Source organism: Eschrichtius robustus, chromosome 15 (genome assembly GCF_028021215.1).
Source record: "Eschrichtius robustus isolate mEscRob2 chromosome 15, mEscRob2.pri, whole genome shotgun sequence".
Classification (NCBI taxonomy): Eukaryota; Metazoa; Chordata; class Mammalia; order Artiodactyla; family Eschrichtiidae; genus Eschrichtius; species Eschrichtius robustus.
The window spans coordinates 3,298,924-3,307,645 of NC_090838.1; the positions used below are offsets into that span (position 1 = coordinate 3,298,924).

The 8,722-nt window shown below is 43.5% G+C and overlaps 1 long non-coding RNA gene across 1 annotated transcript; it reads left to right on the forward strand.

Moving 5' to 3' along the window:
• The first annotated feature begins 1,211 nt into the window (after positions 1-1,211).
• Positions 1,212-7,344, forward strand: LOC137777893 (uncharacterized). Its single transcript, XR_011076667.1, has 3 exons — positions 1,212-1,508; positions 6,552-6,640; positions 7,066-7,344. It is a non-coding gene; the product is annotated as an uncharacterized lncRNA (long non-coding RNA).
• Positions 7,345-8,722: the final 1,378 nt, after the last annotated feature.

Genomic DNA, 8,722 nt, shown 5'->3' on the forward strand with positions numbered 1-8,722 from the left:
AAAAGAAAGAAAGAAGAGAAAAAAAAAAAAAAAACCTGACAATACCAACTACTGGTGGAGATTTCTAGCAACTTTTAACTCCCATAACTGCTGATGGGAATTTAAAGGTATTCTGGACTAATTTTTCAATTTTGTAAAATGTTAAACTTTCGGCGAGGCAGGGCGGCGGGGACGCGAAGCGCACGGAGGAGGCGGAGGGAGCGGCTGTCCGAGCCGAGGCCGTCCGCCCAGACGGCCACCGTCGCTCGAGCTCGCGGTGCGTGAGCTCAGGCTCGTATTGCTGACAAACGGCGGGTGGACGAAGGCTGGAGGGGGCGACACCGGCTGCAGGGCATCGCATTTTGAAGGGCAGAAGAGCAGCAGCATTCCCTCAGAGCAAGGGAAGGAGAAGAGATTGAAGGAGCAACTCAAAGGGATACCAAGGTGGTGCTAACTTTCTGAGGCCCTGGGAAGAGCAGGGATTAAGAAGTAGAAGGGAGTTACCGTGATATGGCGCACCAGGTAGACGCCAGATTTAGAGATGGTCCCACAGCGTGACTCAAGGCCTCTGGATGCAAGGGTGCCCTGCTGGGTGGTTTTCAACAGGAACCTGTGGATCAGACTAAAGTGTGACCACCAGGAAACGAAGACATGGGACGAGCCCTGGGGCATGAATGTCCAAGTCCGGCATCAGTCCCAGCCAGAGGAGGAGAGTGAGGTTGGTCCTTGCAGGACCGCTAGCCTGCTTCGTCCACAAGCAGCCTCTTGCTGTGAAACAAAAGCAGAGACAGACCGAGGGAACCGAGGAGCAGCTTAATGGAGGAAAACATAAGGAAACCTCAGGGACTCGCCATTACTCATTGATTTCTAGGTATTGGCTGGCTGCTGGCCTCCGAGGGGCACAGAGAGGCTCCTGGCGGATGCTGTGAGCGGGCAAGTTTGGGGGACCCTAAATGCCCAGGTGATGGGGCCTTGGAGCTGACTTGCTCCATGAACCAGGAGCTCCTACAGGTGCCGCTGGCCACGTTCGCAGGTGGGCGTGGTTGCGGCGGAACAGGAGCGGGCCAGCCAGACGGGCCCCTGTGGGGGACCCGCGCGGCGGGAGAGGCGGGGCAGGGTCCTCTGCGCAGCCGCGGCGGCCCGTGGGAGGAGCTGCCGCTGCCCCACGCAGCGTGTCCGCTCCACGTCCCAGGCCCCGCCTCTGCCCCCGAGAGCCGCCCTCCCCCGTGAGGGCGGTGCTAGAGGGCCGGTCCGGCGCCTTGGAAGGGCGGCGGCTGCGGAGGGGGTGCGAGCCAGATGGAAGCCTGACTGGGATCGGAAAGCCCCCCCTCCCGCGTCGGCTGGGACCCCACCGCGCAGTTCCACGGTGGCCTCGGAACCCGGAGGGCCCGGGCCTGCGGCTCTGCCACTCAAGGGCTGTGTCACCTTGGAAAAGTTACCTAAACCTCGTTGTGTACCCCAGTCTCCTCCTCTGTCGCATGGTGCTCCTGAGTCCCGACCCGACTGGATGGCTGTGAAGTTTAAATGAGGTAATAAGTGCTGAAGGTTCTTTTGAGCAGGGTTTCTTTTACTTAGAAGGATTTTTAAAAATTTGGAAGACTCTCTAAAAAGAGTACTTGAAGTCAGCATCCCTGGGTGCCTGGCATTGCGGGGCGGGGTGTGGGGGAGTGTTCATGAGTGGGCATCAGGCATTGCTGGCGCCCCTCCACCACCCCTTCAAAGCTGCGAAGCTTTGTGTCTGTGTATAAACCGCCCCCCCCCCCCACCACCACCAGGGACAGGGCCTACTGACTGAGATGCTCAGAGGGACTCAAGAGAGTGGATGCCTAGGGGGGCTCGCGTGACTTTAGGACGGGCGCTTCTCAGCCTCAGCAGTACTGACACCTGGGGCTGGATCGTTCTTTGTCATGGTTGGGGTGGGTGTGTGCCGTCCTGTGCATCGGAGGATGATTAGCAGCGTCCCCAGCCCTCCCCATGAGATGCCAGGAGCATCCCCTCCGATTTGTGACAATCAAAAACGTCTCCAGACATTGCCAGATGTCCTCGGGGAGGGAAGTTGGGGACAAAACCGTCTCTGGTCGAGAACTACTGCTTTGCGGCGGTCCCTGTGGGGTGAGCCCTCAGAAAGCGGCTTTTAGGTGCTGTGTTGATTTTAGCAAGATTACTTTTCTGAACCTCGGTGGTCTGCTGCCTACTTCTGTGCACCGTCTGGAGGCTCCCATGAAGCCATGGCAAACGTTTTTTCAAAGTTGACGGACACAGACTTTTCAAACCCCAGCCCTTTCAGATATGAATTACTGGTTCCTAAAGCTGCTTGGGCAGCTGGATCAGCTGGAACTCGATTTTTATTGTGTTTCTTTTCACTCAAACCCAAAGATTTTCAGAGCATTACACGCAGTGCTCTAAGTCACTCAGCCCTTTACTGTTAATTGACACCTGAGCTGCTATTAAAATGAAACAATTCTGTGACGATAAAAAAAAAAAAAGAAAGTTAAACTTTCACCATATGACAAAACAATTCCTCTCCCAGGAGAAATGAATACTTACGTTCACTCAGAAATACCTCTACATAAATTATGAAGAAGGCCATATGATTTCATATATAGGATATTCTATAAGTAGCAAAATTATAGAAATGGATAACATGCCATTGGTTCCCAAACTTATGACTGGGAAAAGCTTAACTACAAAGGGTCAGCATGAGATTTTTGGAGTATTTGAACTATTGTACATTCTGTTTGTGGTTATGTTTCCAGGATTCTGTGTAGGTTGTAATACTCGTAGAATTGCACTAAAACAAACAAATCATATATGAAATTATTCATGAATATATACACATATATGCATTTTGTATAGTTAGTAAATAATACTTCAATAAAATTGTTCAATAAACCTCTTTGAGGCTATAGGAGAGCAACTAGAAATACAAATGCCAGGACCAGGGCTCCTGAAAAAAAGGAACCAAAGAGTGTTACATCAGACAAAGCAAAAATGGTAAAAACCAAGGAAAAAGAGACAATCTTAAATGCAGCCCTGGGGGGGGGGGGGCGGGGGGAAATAAATGCAAATCTTTGAATTAACAAAAATAAGATGGACAGATGAATTTTTACAGGAAGGATGAAAGACCAAAGAAAATAAAAGGTTTAAAGTGATGGAAAAAATGTAACTATCAATCTAAAATTCTCTACCCAGCAAAACTCACTCTTAAAAATTCAGATGAGGGAGTTCCCTGGTGGTCTAGTGGTTAGGACTCCAGGCTTTCACTGCTGTGGTCCAGGTTCAATCCCTGGTTGGGGAAGTGAGATCTTGCAAGCCACTCAGCGTGGCCAAAAAAACAAAACAAAACAAAAAATCAAGATGAAACAGAAACATTTTGGATAAACACAAACTGAAAAACAATATGTATCACAACCAGAATCTTAGAACAATAAATACTAGAGAGAAGTCTTCAGGCAGGAGGACAGTGTCTTAAAGAGACTACTTAAGAAGTAAAGAGCAATAGAATGGGAAAGTAATTAGGTAACTAGTGATATCTTTAGGAGTTAAAATATGTGGAACTAAAATACATGGCAAGATTAACATGAAAATGTAATGGGATTAGGGAATTCTAATGTCCTAGTAAATATTATTAGAATGAAGGAGAAAAACTAATTTGCTTTACATTGTAGTAAGGTAATGATGCATACTTCCATCAGTTAAGTAACACTTAGATGAACAGGAATGATCAACCTGGGGTCTGTTCCTGCTAGTGAAATCACTGGAACATACAGTGTTTGAAATCATGTTCTCAATAGCACGTATTAATTTTTTATATATACTCATATAGTCAAGTATAGAAAGTGTTTGTTTTGCATGAGATAAATATAACTTCTAAAGTCATGGAGAACAATTTTAAGAGTTGATGGGTGGGAAGGGAGGTGGCCAAGATGACAGAGAAGGGAGACCCTGAACTCACCCCCTCCCATGGACACACCAAAATTACAACTACTCACAGAGAAATTATCTATGAGAACGACCTGAAAGCTAGCAGAAAAGAATTTCCACAACTGAAAACATAAAGAAGGAACCACAGTGAGAAGGGTAGGAGGGGCAGAGATGTGGTATAGTCAGTCAGGACCAACATGCAGGGTCAGTGACCTACAATCAGGAAGAATGTCACCATCATAGAGGTCCTCCCCAAGGACTGAGGGGAGCATCAGGTCAGGCTCCCTAGCCTGGGGGTCCTGTACCTAGAAGACAAACCCTCAAAACTTCTGGCTTTGACAACCAGTGGGGCTTATGTTCAGGAAAGCCGAAAAGATATAGGAAACAGAGACTCCTAGTGTAAAGGGTGTGCAAAAAATCTTACATGCTCTGAGTCCCAGCACAGAAGCAATACTTTGGAAGGAACTTGGGTCAGACCCACTTGCTGATCTTGGAGAACCTCCTGGAGAGACAGGAGGCAACTGGGACTCCCCATCCCCCCCAAGGATGGAGACACCAGTGATAGCCATGTCTGGGAGCTTGTCCTACTGCAATCGCATGGGTGTGGGCAAGTGCCACTTTAGAGCCTTCCCTCTTTTTCCTTGTAAAATTCTGGCTGCAATTTAATCATACAAACTAGTGAAGTAAGTTCATATGTCTAAAATAACTTGTTCATTTAATGTCAGTTCACCTTTTAGCTCTCATTGCTACAACTGTCTATGATCCTGATAGCTCTATCAGTATTAGTAAACTTTACCCCTGCGTGTTTGTGCTGCTCAGCTGTCACTGTCACACACTGCTTTTTCCTGAGTCATCCCCCTGTGTCCGTGTGCAGCATATTCACGAGTCGATGACACCTGTTTGAAGCACAAGCCATGCTTCTTACATTTTTAAATACCCTGTTATGCCTGGCTCAGTGTTTTATGAATAAAATATTCTGTATTAATATTTGCTGAAAGATTCTGAAATGATAACTTATTATCGGGTTTTAAAAGCCATGATATCATTTGGAATTTCGTTAGAAAAATTAAGTGAGTTCATTTCAGGAATGGAGTTGGATAAGACGTACTCTCTTGGGTTCTGTACAGTTCCACGAATTTTCACTTTGAATGTCCGAGGGTCAAAACTTTTGACAAGTTTCTGAGCCTATGCTTTTCTATTCTCTGGTTTCCTCATTTGACATTTGTTCAGATTAATGCTCAAATGGCTTTTAAAATATTCTAATTATGCATATGCCATGACCTTCCACAATTCTTGCCTTACCCTTTGTGTGGGGGAAGGGAAGATGTGTGTAGTAAGGATCTAGCCTAAAGCACATTTTAACCCATGGTAGGAAGAGGGAATTGGCAATTAACATACATTCTAATTCTTTCACTAAATTCTCTGAATTTAGCGAAGAAAGAATTAAAGCAAATTTCAGTGACATATGGGAGAGTGAGAGAATTCAGGAACCCACAGTTTGTCAACACAGAGCGAACTCTTGAGTCTCCAAGATTTGTTTCTTTCCTTCTCCTGCCTGGTCTGCCTTTTCCCCGATGTATTCCTAGCAAATTCCTTCGAATCCGTTCAGACCTACCTGAAATAGCACTGCTTCTCCAGATTCTACATAGATTCTCTACAACTTGCACCCAGCAGAATTAATTGCTCTCTCACTTGTGCTTTTTGGCCCCTTGAGTATATTTCTAATATAGCACCCAACACATTGCGATATTTTCATGTACTAGCTCACTGTTATTTCCACAATCCGGTGAACTATCCCTAAAGACAGGAACCCCGGCTCAGTGTAGTGTCCTTGGCACCCACACCATCCCTAGATCATCATGTGTCTCAGCAAATGCTTGTTGAATAGACATTTCACTCCTTTGAGGAAATTCTTATATACTCACTTCTACTTCCTCCTCAGGCATTCTCTGACACTGTAAGGTGTTTTTAGGAAGAGGGAAGCTTGGTTTTTAAGTACTTTAACACAGTTTATGATATACTACTCCTTGGATATCCACAGTAATAGCTACGCTTGCTGATCCAGATGATTTAAGGGAGTAGAGAATAAGAGAGTACAGATCAAACCAAATTCACATCTGTTCTTCATCCACAAGACACTTTATCCAAACCTGATCAGCTCCCAAACTATTTTTGCCTACATTCAAAAAAGCCACATACACGTATTTGAAAGTTTTTCCAGATAATCACTGATGCATAGGATTCTGTCATTATTTTAAAATGTGGTACCGGTGGATGTAAATTTCATAAGTAAATTTATAATTTTCTTTTTACGTGTCACTGAGGACAAGGTTGTTCACCTTGTCACCTTTGTAAAATGACAAAAGCAGAGAGTGTTACTTCTATGATTAAGCATTTAAAAATCAAGAGATCCTTAGGTGAAAGTCAATAATCCTTTTTTACAACATTAAAAAGGAAGTGAGGTGTATTAGAAACAATAATTGTAGGATTGGAAATCAGGAATGTGGATCCTTGACCTAATTCTTCTGTAACTCTGAGATCTTGGTCAACTCTTTTGACCTCTGTGGACTTCAGCTTTTCCATCTACATTACTGGCTTTCTGCTGTACACATATGGTACATATTTGGTGAGCATTCTTTCTTCACCAGGCAGTTTGGACCTGTGCCACAGTGGATACCGATATGAATCCACCAGAGACCTTGCTCTCCAGACGCAACATGGCAGATGAAGCCTACATGTAAGTTACTACATAGCTACTATGAAAGTTAGTAAGTGCTACAGACCAGTGCAGATGACATGCTGGAGGGTTTCAGGGAAGGGAAGACTTTCTCCTCCTAGGGACAGAGGAAGAGGACAAGTTCTATAGATGAGCTTTTTGAGAAATTAGAATGTTACACTAGATAATCTCAAAAGTTCATTCCAACTCACAGATCCAATTCTGTGAACTCCTGGAAAATCTCAAATCAAGATTGCCCAATGGGCAAGTCTAAGCTGAGATAGTTGGTCTTTGAATAATGACATCCATTTCTTTAATTTTCAACCCCTCCCACTTTTGGAAAGCACTTTTTCTGTCAACAACAGGGACCATCATCGCAAAAGCATTGGCACTTGTTTACAATTCTTGAACATAGGAATAAATAAGTACTGTCTTTGTTTTCTCAGGTGATAAAATGGAACAAGCCCAGTTGAAGAAACGTACTGTATTTGTGGATACAACTGTGTCACTGAGTTCATGTAGATGGAATAGGCAACTTACTTGCAAAAGAATATGGGGAATGCCTTTATGTAATTTTATCTTTCAGGGAATCTTTACACTTAGGTCATTTTAGGGGAGTTCATTAACATACTTCCTCTGTCTCTTCTCATAAAACTGTAAGCTCTAATTTCACACATGTCTAATGAAAATATCTTCAGCATTAGCATAGAGGAAAAAAATCACTACAGGGAATCTGGTTTTAGATGTAAACTTGTAGATCATACTTAGTGGATTGTAGGCACTTAATGTAAGTTAAAAAGTGGGATATTGGAAAAAGTAGGCCGCAAGTTTCACTGTGAACTAACAAGGTTGCAAGAACGTCAGAGGATCTAGCATAGGTGCAGACAGGTACAATTGCTGTCCACTGCCTAGAAATACTGCACGGCAAGTAGCTATAATAAGATCTGGTTAAGTCACATACAGAAAAGTAAAAAGATATTAAAGACTAACTGATGATTAATAATATAACATAACAATGCCTTTGGTATTCAGTTATGATTCTTTAAATTATTTGTTAACTGTTATAGCTAATGAAGACTTTTGTAAGAACCCATAAATGAACACTAATTTGTTTGCTTGAAAGGGTTAAATCAGCTTAAGCTAGAAATTGAAAAGCACTATTTCACCCTGAGTGCTGTTCATTCTAGCAACATGTACAATTTTTTTTTTTAAATGTAGTCCCCCATTACAAAAAAAAGTGATTTTTCACTCTACTGGTGCCTCACCATCACCACCATCATCCTATTCTTCAAGACCAACCTCTTGAAGGAAATTTGATGTCTGGTGTTATGACCACTTCACATCCTGTCAACTCCTGATTCTGTTCCAGGCTGCTTTGCCCTGCACTTGAGTGTAACTGTGGAGAGGTTACCAATGCCCTTCTGCTCCTAACTCAATGACCTTTTGCAAGCCCTCCATCTCTTTAACCTCTGTGCACTTCTGTCCTCATTGACTCAGTTCCTCCTCAGGAAGTGCTCTCTTTCTTCCCTTTGTTTGACATAATGTCTCCTGGTTTCCTTCCTGAAGAGACTCACTCTCTTAACTCTTTCCTCCTTTCACAAATGTCTGTTGTGTACTTCGTTCTCTTCTATTTGTCTTAGTTCTATTCTTATCCCTAACTCAGCAACCACATTATTTCTCCCCTGAACTACTGTAGAAACTTGCATGTAGATAAAAATGAAGAAGCCTAGAAGAACAACAAACTTGAGCAAAAATTAAGGAAGTGTGCCTTCCAAGTGTGATGAGGAAACTAGCTGGTTTTCCTCCTCTCTTCCAAACACATAATGGGTAACAGAGGAAATCTGATAATATCCATAGCTAAGTCCAGCAGCTCACATTCAGGACAAGGCTGATGCAGATCTGCAATCTATAATGCAGGGAAAGGTGCTTTTGGAGCCTCAGACTCATTCTGTTTAAGACTGAAATGAGAACCATAGTCTCTAGAGTTTCTCTCTAATTCTAAAATAATATCACATTTTCCAAAAAAAAAAAGAAAAAAATAAGTAGAGGGAGAAAATGTTGAAAGAAGCCAGAAGGAAATAATACCACTTTAAATGAAAAAAT